We start from the raw sequence: 8605 nt of genomic DNA on the forward strand, positions 1-8605 counted from the left end.
CTTATTAATGGATTTGGGGTTTACCCTATGTTATGGATGTTTAAGATACCCACTACTTTGGGCTGGAAATATATTTGTGCTTTATTGGTACAAATAATATTTTTTTTGCCTTTTTTGTTTTATTACAAACAGGCATAGATTATATGTCTGGGTTGTTGCTCATGCTATAATAACAAGTCCCAGCTCGAACAATTTTGGAGCATCCCATTTAAATTAAATTGGGTAGGTTGGTGGATCGTATGTGTGTTTTTCTGTGTTTTTGTTGAAGCTGAGCCATTTACCTATATAGAATGTAAGGGAATGTTTATTACACAATACAGGAATTTGGGACTAGTGTATGAACACTGTATACAGTGGCTTTTGCCACAATCGGGTTTTTTTTTGCATACTCTATTATTGTGTTCTTAACAAATCTTGAATTTTTGTATATGTAGGGCCTTTGACACAGAATACACAATAACACAAAGTGTTATTCATGTATGTGCCATTTGCAAGAATGGGGGGAACCTGAATATTCTGTTTTGAAATTATGCTTTGTTTCTTATTTTTTATCTACTTTCATAACAGGTATTTTCTTTGGTCAGGTTGTATTGTACCTAACATCTCTGTATATAGATGTGACTTCAAGTATTGTGAATCTAACATAGTATTAATGGCACTGAGGGATTGTAGGACCATTATGTTATTATATTGATGGTGGTTAAATTTAAAGTCTTAGTGTACTTAATTGAAATTGTATCAACGTACATTTTGTTGTTAATAATTTTGTGATTGTATAAATGTTAGAAAAATATGTATTAACATATGTGTGCAATGCTTATTTTAAATAAGGGAAGATTAACACGTTTTTATTCTATATGCAGTATTAGTTCTATTTGAAACTGAAAACATGCTTTTCTGAAATTGTGCTTTCTGACACTACAAGATGCACTCTGACCTAGTTTGCTAGCACAGCAAAATACATGTTTATGCCTTGGAAAGCAGGTGATTTTCTGCTAGGTCAGGAAATTAAATGGAGAATAATAATAATTTCTGTAGATCCATTCATTATGGACAATAAGCTCTATTCGTGCTAATGAAAAAGTGCACAAGCTGCAAGAAAGTTAGATACTTTAAACAATGAACTGTTTCAGAAATCTGTACTTGCATTGTGCTTGAATTAGCCATAGTACCTAGACTTGTAACATCGCATAGCAAGAAAGTTATAATCGACCGGTGGTCGTCAAGGCCATCCTGTTTACTGAAAAATCTTTTTTAAACTTTGAAGAGTCAGCTAGAAATGTGAGAAACATCTGTAAAGTAACAGAATTGTGAACTGGTGATCTACTATGTCAGTCATAGTGGGCAATGTCTTGAAAGAAAGGTATAATAACTGTGACACTTCCTGATTTATGCTGATGACATCCTGCTGGCCGCCCCTACCCAGCAAGATTGTAAGGAAGATACTATAGCATTATTAAAATTCCTAGCAGTTGAAGGACACAAAGTAAACAAAAATAAATTGCAGCTTTGGAGAAAACAAGTGAAATACCTTGGATATGTAATATCCAAAGATGACAGAACATTAGATGAGGACAGAAAAGTAGTGATCTTACAAGCACCAAAACTCACAACCAAGAAGGAAATGATGTCCTTCCTGGGTACGACTAATTTTTGTCGAAGCTGGATCCCAAACTATGCTTTGGAATCTGCACCTTTAACTGACCTGATTTTTAAGAAACCTATGGCAGCACAAGACTTAATACAGTGGACACCAGAAGCAGAATTAACTTTCTGCAAATTGAAACAATTGATAGCATCATCATTAGTTTTAGGATTACCAAATTATCACAAACGTTTTATCCAAACTGTAGATTGCAAGCAAGGTTATATGACATCAGTATTTACTCAACAGCATGGGGACAAACAATGCCCCATTGCTTATTATTCATCACAACTGGACCCAGTGGCACGGTGTCTACCCCACTGTGTACAAGCAGTAGTTGCAGCTGCAATGGCAGTGCAGGCTTCAGCCTCAGTTGTGTTATTCCACCCTCTCACATTGAGAGTGCCTCATGCAGTCACAATCATTTTACTGCAAGAAAAAGTAGCGTATCTTTCCCCTGCTGGACATCTTTCTTGTATGACTATATTGCTGAGCCAACCTCACATGACAATTGAACGATGTACTACTTTGAATCAATCTACCTTGCTCCCAAATCCTGTGGATGGCACACCCCATAACTGCCTACAGGTAATTGAGCAAAAGACACTGCCTAGAAAAGACCTCACGGATGTTCCCTTGGATGATGCCGAGGTGACATATTACGTGGATGGCTCATGCAAAAGGAGTCCTACAGGACAGAACCTAACAGGTTATGCAGTAGTTTCTGATACTGAGATTATAGAAGCGAAACCTCTACCACATAACTTATCTGCACAAGCAGCAGAGTTGATTGCCTTGACACGGGCATGTACCTTAGCAAAGGGTAAAAGCATAAACATTTTTACAGACAGCCAGTATGCTTTTTCTACTGTACATGTTTTTGCACAACAGTTGAAGAATCGAGGAATGGTGACATCTACTGGCAAACCGATTAACCATGCACAGTTTATTTTAGATTTGTTAGATTCTATTCAGATGCCTCAGAAAGTAGCTATTTGTAAATGCATAGCTCATACAAAACAACAAGATAGGATTTCAAAAGGCAATGCGAGAGCTGACACAGCTGCAAAGCAAGCAGCCTCAGAAGCATTTCTTTTGAACGAAGAATTACAACCTTCTGAAATTTTAGACTTAGAAATGTTGAAAACAATGCAGACACTTACTACACAAGCTGAAAAACAAAAATGGAAAAGACAAGGAGCAATTCTCAAGGAAGGGCCGTACATCTCCAAAGAGGGAAAACCGATATTACCGTCTAATTTATTTAGATATGCAGCTTTGTTGAGCCATGGGCAAAGCCATGTCTCAACAGGGGGGATGGTACAGTTAGTGAATCGGGTATTCGCTACGTACAGGTTTACAAACTACACTAAAACTTTTGCTTGTCATCTCACACTTGTAATAAACATCATGCACAAGGGGCATTAAAGCCCAAGCAAGGGAGTTTCCCTACACCACCATATCCGTTTCATACTATCTGTATGGATTTCATAGAATTGAGCAAATTTGAAAATAAAAAGTACTGCCTTGTCATTGTGGATATGTTCTCCAAATGGGTGGAGGCCTTTCTGACTAGTAAACCAGATGCAGCCACTGTTGTAAAGACCATAGTTAAAGAACTTATTCCTAGATTTGGCATACCGGAAAGAATCTACAGTGACAATGGTACACATTTCGTTAACCAAACTATACAGCAGTTAAGTCAGTATTTTGGGATTTCTTTAAAACATCACTGTGCATATCACCCTCAATCTGCAGGGTTAGTAGAGAGGCACAATGGAGTTTTAAAGAATAAGCTTAAAAAACTTATGGTAGACACACAGAAGAACTGGGTGTACTGTTTGCCCCTGGCACTGTTGAGCATGAGAACTGTTCCGAATGCAAAAGGATTGACACCTTTCGAAAAGATTTTCGGAAGAGCTTATTATATACCTCAGTGGAAACCTCTCATGCCTGCAGACCAGGAAGCAGATTGGACACTTGCAGAGTATATGAGGAGTATGCTGAATAACAAACATCTTTTACAGTTTAATTCTGTTTCAGATAAAGATCAAACAAAACCATTCGAAGTAGCAGTAGCCCCAGGCACTTGGGTCTGGGTGAAGACAATCAAAAAGAAGAATTGGACAACACCAAAGTGGGAAGGTCCGTATCAAGTACTGCTGAGCACGCCCACAGCAGTCAAGATTGCGGAATGTTCATCTTGGATTCATTTGACACACTGTAAACTAGTCAAAAGCTTTGAACTTGATAAAACTCTTGCTAACACACAGCAGCAGTAAAATGACAAGACCTAGAGACAATAGAAATACTGAACGACTTCAGCAGTGTTGCATAATCATCTTAATAACTGCATTAGTGACAATGTTCTTTTTGCTGTGGCTTTTGCTGTGGCCTTTCTTTTCTTCAGCCACACCAGCTAGACTGAACAAACGTGATTCAACACTCATAGACTGGCATCTGAACTTTAACACTTACCAAGCAATCAAATATGTGTATGCTGAGACTTTTAATATTTCAAATTGTTGGATTTGCACAGCTATACCAACAGCATACAGGGGATTATTGATGGCTGCTGTCCCCCTAGGGGTCAATGAGACCTGGGAAAACATGATTTTTGAGACTACACCTGTGAAATCTAGAGACAAAATTGCATTATTTCTACCTGTTACACAAACAGGAATTGTATGCTTTTTTAAGAATGACACGATTCAAGTAGGTTGGAGTAAATGTAATGTGACTGTTTCTTATAAATGTTATATTAAACCTAAAAATGCTAAAAATATAGAAACAATTTGTGATGCAGATTATGACTCATACTTTGAGTCCTTGCATAAAACTGCCAGTGATATACAACATAATCCTGTTCTTTTAAAGCAACTGTCTATTATAGATAAGAAAATGTTTCATGCAGGGAAGGTGTATATCAATACTAAGGTAGAAAACTGTTATTTCATATGTGGGAAAAAGGAATACAAATGGTTGCCTGAGAATTGGTCCGGCAGTTGTTTTTGGGTTACCTGGTCCCGGCCATACGACACACTACAGCTCTGCCTCATGGGAGAATTTGAAACGTCAGAGATGTCGCAAAGAAACCTGAAAATCCAATCAAGAAACCTGAGAATCCAGTGGGACAGATCATAGCAGGCTGGAGAAAAAATAACTCCGTAAAAGACAAAAGTAAACTAGCACACATGGACTCGAGTGACACTATCATATCCTGGGCTGGCATAGCCCCTGCATATGGTGCAGTTAAATCAATTTGGGAACTGAGAAAGCTATCCAAACTTCTCGAGGTCATGAGCAATGCAACTTTTTCTGCTCTTGAATTAATGACTGATGAAATGAATGCAATAAGAACTGTGGTGCTTCAAAACCGCATGGCTCTTGACTTCAACCTAGAGGCGAGAGGTGGTACGTGCGCTTTAATCAAAGACGAGTGTTGTTTGTTTATTCCTGACAATGAACACGAGATCAACGATCATTTGGAAGTGATTCAGCAAGTGTCAGACATGAACAGGCCAGGCCCGAACCCACTGACAGACTTATTCCAGAATTTGTTTGGGGGGTGGGGTTCCATCCTAATGAACATCCTGATTGCCATTTGTGTGGGATTACTTTTGTTAGGAGCATGTATTTGCTGTGGTATTCCCTGCATGAAAAAAATAATCAAAGACTTTATAGACATGTCAGTTTCCGAGACTTTGTATCAAAGTACTGAAATTGAAGAACTGTTGAAAAAGGAAACACTTTCATAAGTTTAAACTGAATGGCTCTCTTAGCTGCAAATCCTCAAAGGAAGAGGTTAGGAGAAGAAACAAACTGTTTATGCTTTTGAAATAGAATAAAAAGTATTAACAGGGGGGAAATGTTAGAAAAATATGTATTAACATATGTGTGCAATGCTTATTTTAAATAAGGGAAGATTAACACGTTTTTATTCTGTATGCAGTATTAGTTCTATTTGAAACTGAAAACATGCTTTTCTGAAATTGTGCTTTCTGACACTGCAAGATGCACTCTGACCTAGTTTGCTAGCACAGCAAAATACATGTTTATGCCTTGGAAATGTACTGGAAAGCAGGTGATTTTCTGCTAGGTCAGGAGATTAAATGGAGAATAATAATAATTTCTGTAGATCCATTCATTATGGGCAATAAGCTCTGTTCATGTTAATGAAAACGTGCACAAGCTGCAAGAAAGTTAGATACTATAAACAATGAACTGCTTCAGAAATATGTACTTGCATTGTACTTGAATTCGCCATAGTACCTAGACTTGTAACATCACATAGCAAAAAAGTTATAATTGACCGGTGGTCGTCAAGGCCATCCTGTTTACTGAAAAATCTTTTTTAAACTTTGAAGGGTCAGCTAGAAATGTGAGAAACATCTGTAAAAGTAACAAAATTGTGAACTGGTGATCTACTACATCAGTCGTAGTGGGCAATGTCTTGAAAGAAAGCTATAATAACTGTGACACTTCCTGATTTAGTCAGACAAACTCTGTAACTGCATTTTTTGTCTCCTTGTGCAAGAATAAAGATACCTGAACTGAACCTTATGCTTTTGGTCTTTTGAAGTATTTTTTCTTTGACAATATATCACGCTGAGGTGAACAAAGTGAGTTAGGCTTATTCTGCCCATTTTTTTCACAAAAAACGGTTGTTATTTCTATCAGACTATGGATTTGGTGTCAATCTTACAGGGATTGTCATCTGACAAGGATGACGTGCAAGTTTTTGGGCTTGTGCATCATAATGAAGGAATTGAAAGCAATGTTAGGAACCTGGATAATATCTGTAGGGCTCTGTTTGGAAAGCTTACCAAAAGCATGTCCTCGCTTAGGACGAATGTCTGGCATCTAAAATTGTTTTGGGCATATTAAGCCAAAAATATTACACCAAGGGGATTAAGAATTCGTACACAACCCTTTGTTAGTGCGCCAGATGACATGTTGTTGGAAGAGTGGGCATCTGTGCAACAAGCTGTGATGTCCTTTGTTAATGTTTTGTCTTCCTATTATGAATGTATTATAGTCACTAATACCAATGAGATTAAACAAATTTGTGAGGAAGTGAAAGCTTTTGATGGACAACCCCAGTTTAAGTTATGTTTGACCACACTTTCCCAGGATTTGTTATCCTTGGAAAAAACTTTGAAAACAAAAAAAATTACATAAATTTCAAAGAGATTTGACAGATTATGATAAGGGAAAACCCTTTGGACCAAGAAAAATGGAAAAGTTTTTTAATGGGCAGCCTGGGGTGGGTAAGCTTAGGAAGAAGAGACCTAGATCGATCTTAAAGCGATCTAAGACTGATTATAGTAGTACATCAGGGGAAGATCCATCTGCTGCTGAAATTGAACAAGTACTCACTCAGGGGTCCCCAGCACATAAGAAATCTGGAGGTTTGGATGACCCTTTAGGAATAAACAATGTAGGGGTGGTAGAAAGCATAGAAGGATTGAAAAATGTGGAAACATTGTTACAGGTTTTCATACCCCAGTAACTGAAGTCTCTAATGTGCACAACATCTCTTCTGTTAACTTGACTGATGTAGAAATAAATTTACTAAGCAAAGGACTATCATATGTCCCTGATTTTTGTGAATGAAGACTCTGTAGTCAATGATGCATTGGCATTTTGTCGTTTGCTGAATTTAAAATTATTTTTTGGTGAACAAGATAATAGTCGAACAAGTATCGATTTTTGTTTTTGGAAATCCAACTTTCAACCTCCTATGGATAAATTTGCGTCTGTGTTTCAGGAATCTTGTCTCAAAGATTTGCATTTTAAATTAAATGATTCTCGTATGTTAGGTCACATCCTATCTGAAGAGGAACAAAAACCTCTGACAAATTTGAAAAATAAATCTAATATTGTCATTATATCTGCAAACAAAGGAGGAGTGGTGGTGGTCATGGACTTTCAATATTATTTAAATGAGGCTTATAGACAATTACATGATTCCAGATACTATATGTCTATGCAGCTTGACCCAACTATGCAGTTTAAAAGGGAAATAGATTCCTTTTTGGAACTAGCTGTTGAAGAGGGCATTATTGATGAGGGAACGAAACAACAATTGGTGGTGGATGATCCCCAGAAGCAGATTTTAATTCTGCTACCTAAAATTCATAAATGTTTGGGGAAACTACCAGGCAGACCTATAGTATCTGGTAGGGGTTCATTGACTGAACCCCTTTCAATATATCTTACACAATATTTACAGCCTCTATTAAAGATGGTCCATGCTAGATTGAAAGACACCACTGAATTCCTCAAGTTTCTGTATGACTCACAGTTGGAGCTGGGTTGGATAATGTGCATGTTAGATGTTACCGCTCTTTATACAAATATCCCCCATTGGGCTGGACTTGAGGCATTAAAATATTGGCTTGATAAGGCAGACATCTTTCCACCTGGCTTCAACACCCTGTTAATTTGTATGGCTGAACACATATTAACCAAGAATGTTTTCTATTTTCAAGCTGACTGTTTCTGGCAAACACAAGGTACTGCGATAGGGGCTTCTTTTGCCCCCATTTATGCGGACCTTTTTATGGGGTACCTAGAGGATTTTCTTATTTATGACCCATCACATAACATCTGTTTAGGGGAGATGGACATTTGGTGTAGGTACCTTGATGATTGTTGGTTGATTTGGTGGGGTGATGTTACATATTTACTAGAGTTTGTCCAATATCTAAATGAGAACAATTGGGGGATGGAATTTAAACTTAACATGCATGATCAGGAGATCCAATTTTTGGATGTTTGAATAACACGCAACTCTGATCATACGTTATCCACTCAAGTGTTCTGTAAATACCCCCAATATAAAAGTTTATTGGACGCTACGAGTTTACATCCCCTCCATACTATTAGAAATACACCCAAATCTCAAATTTTGAGAATTAGGAGAATTTGTTTGGATCAAGGTATCATCAACAGGAC

Source organism: Protopterus annectens, chromosome 3.part0, assembly GCF_019279795.1.
Source record: "Protopterus annectens isolate FY-2018-M chromosome 3.part0, PAN1.0, whole genome shotgun sequence".
Taxonomy (NCBI): Eukaryota; Metazoa; Chordata; order Ceratodontiformes; family Protopteridae; genus Protopterus; species Protopterus annectens.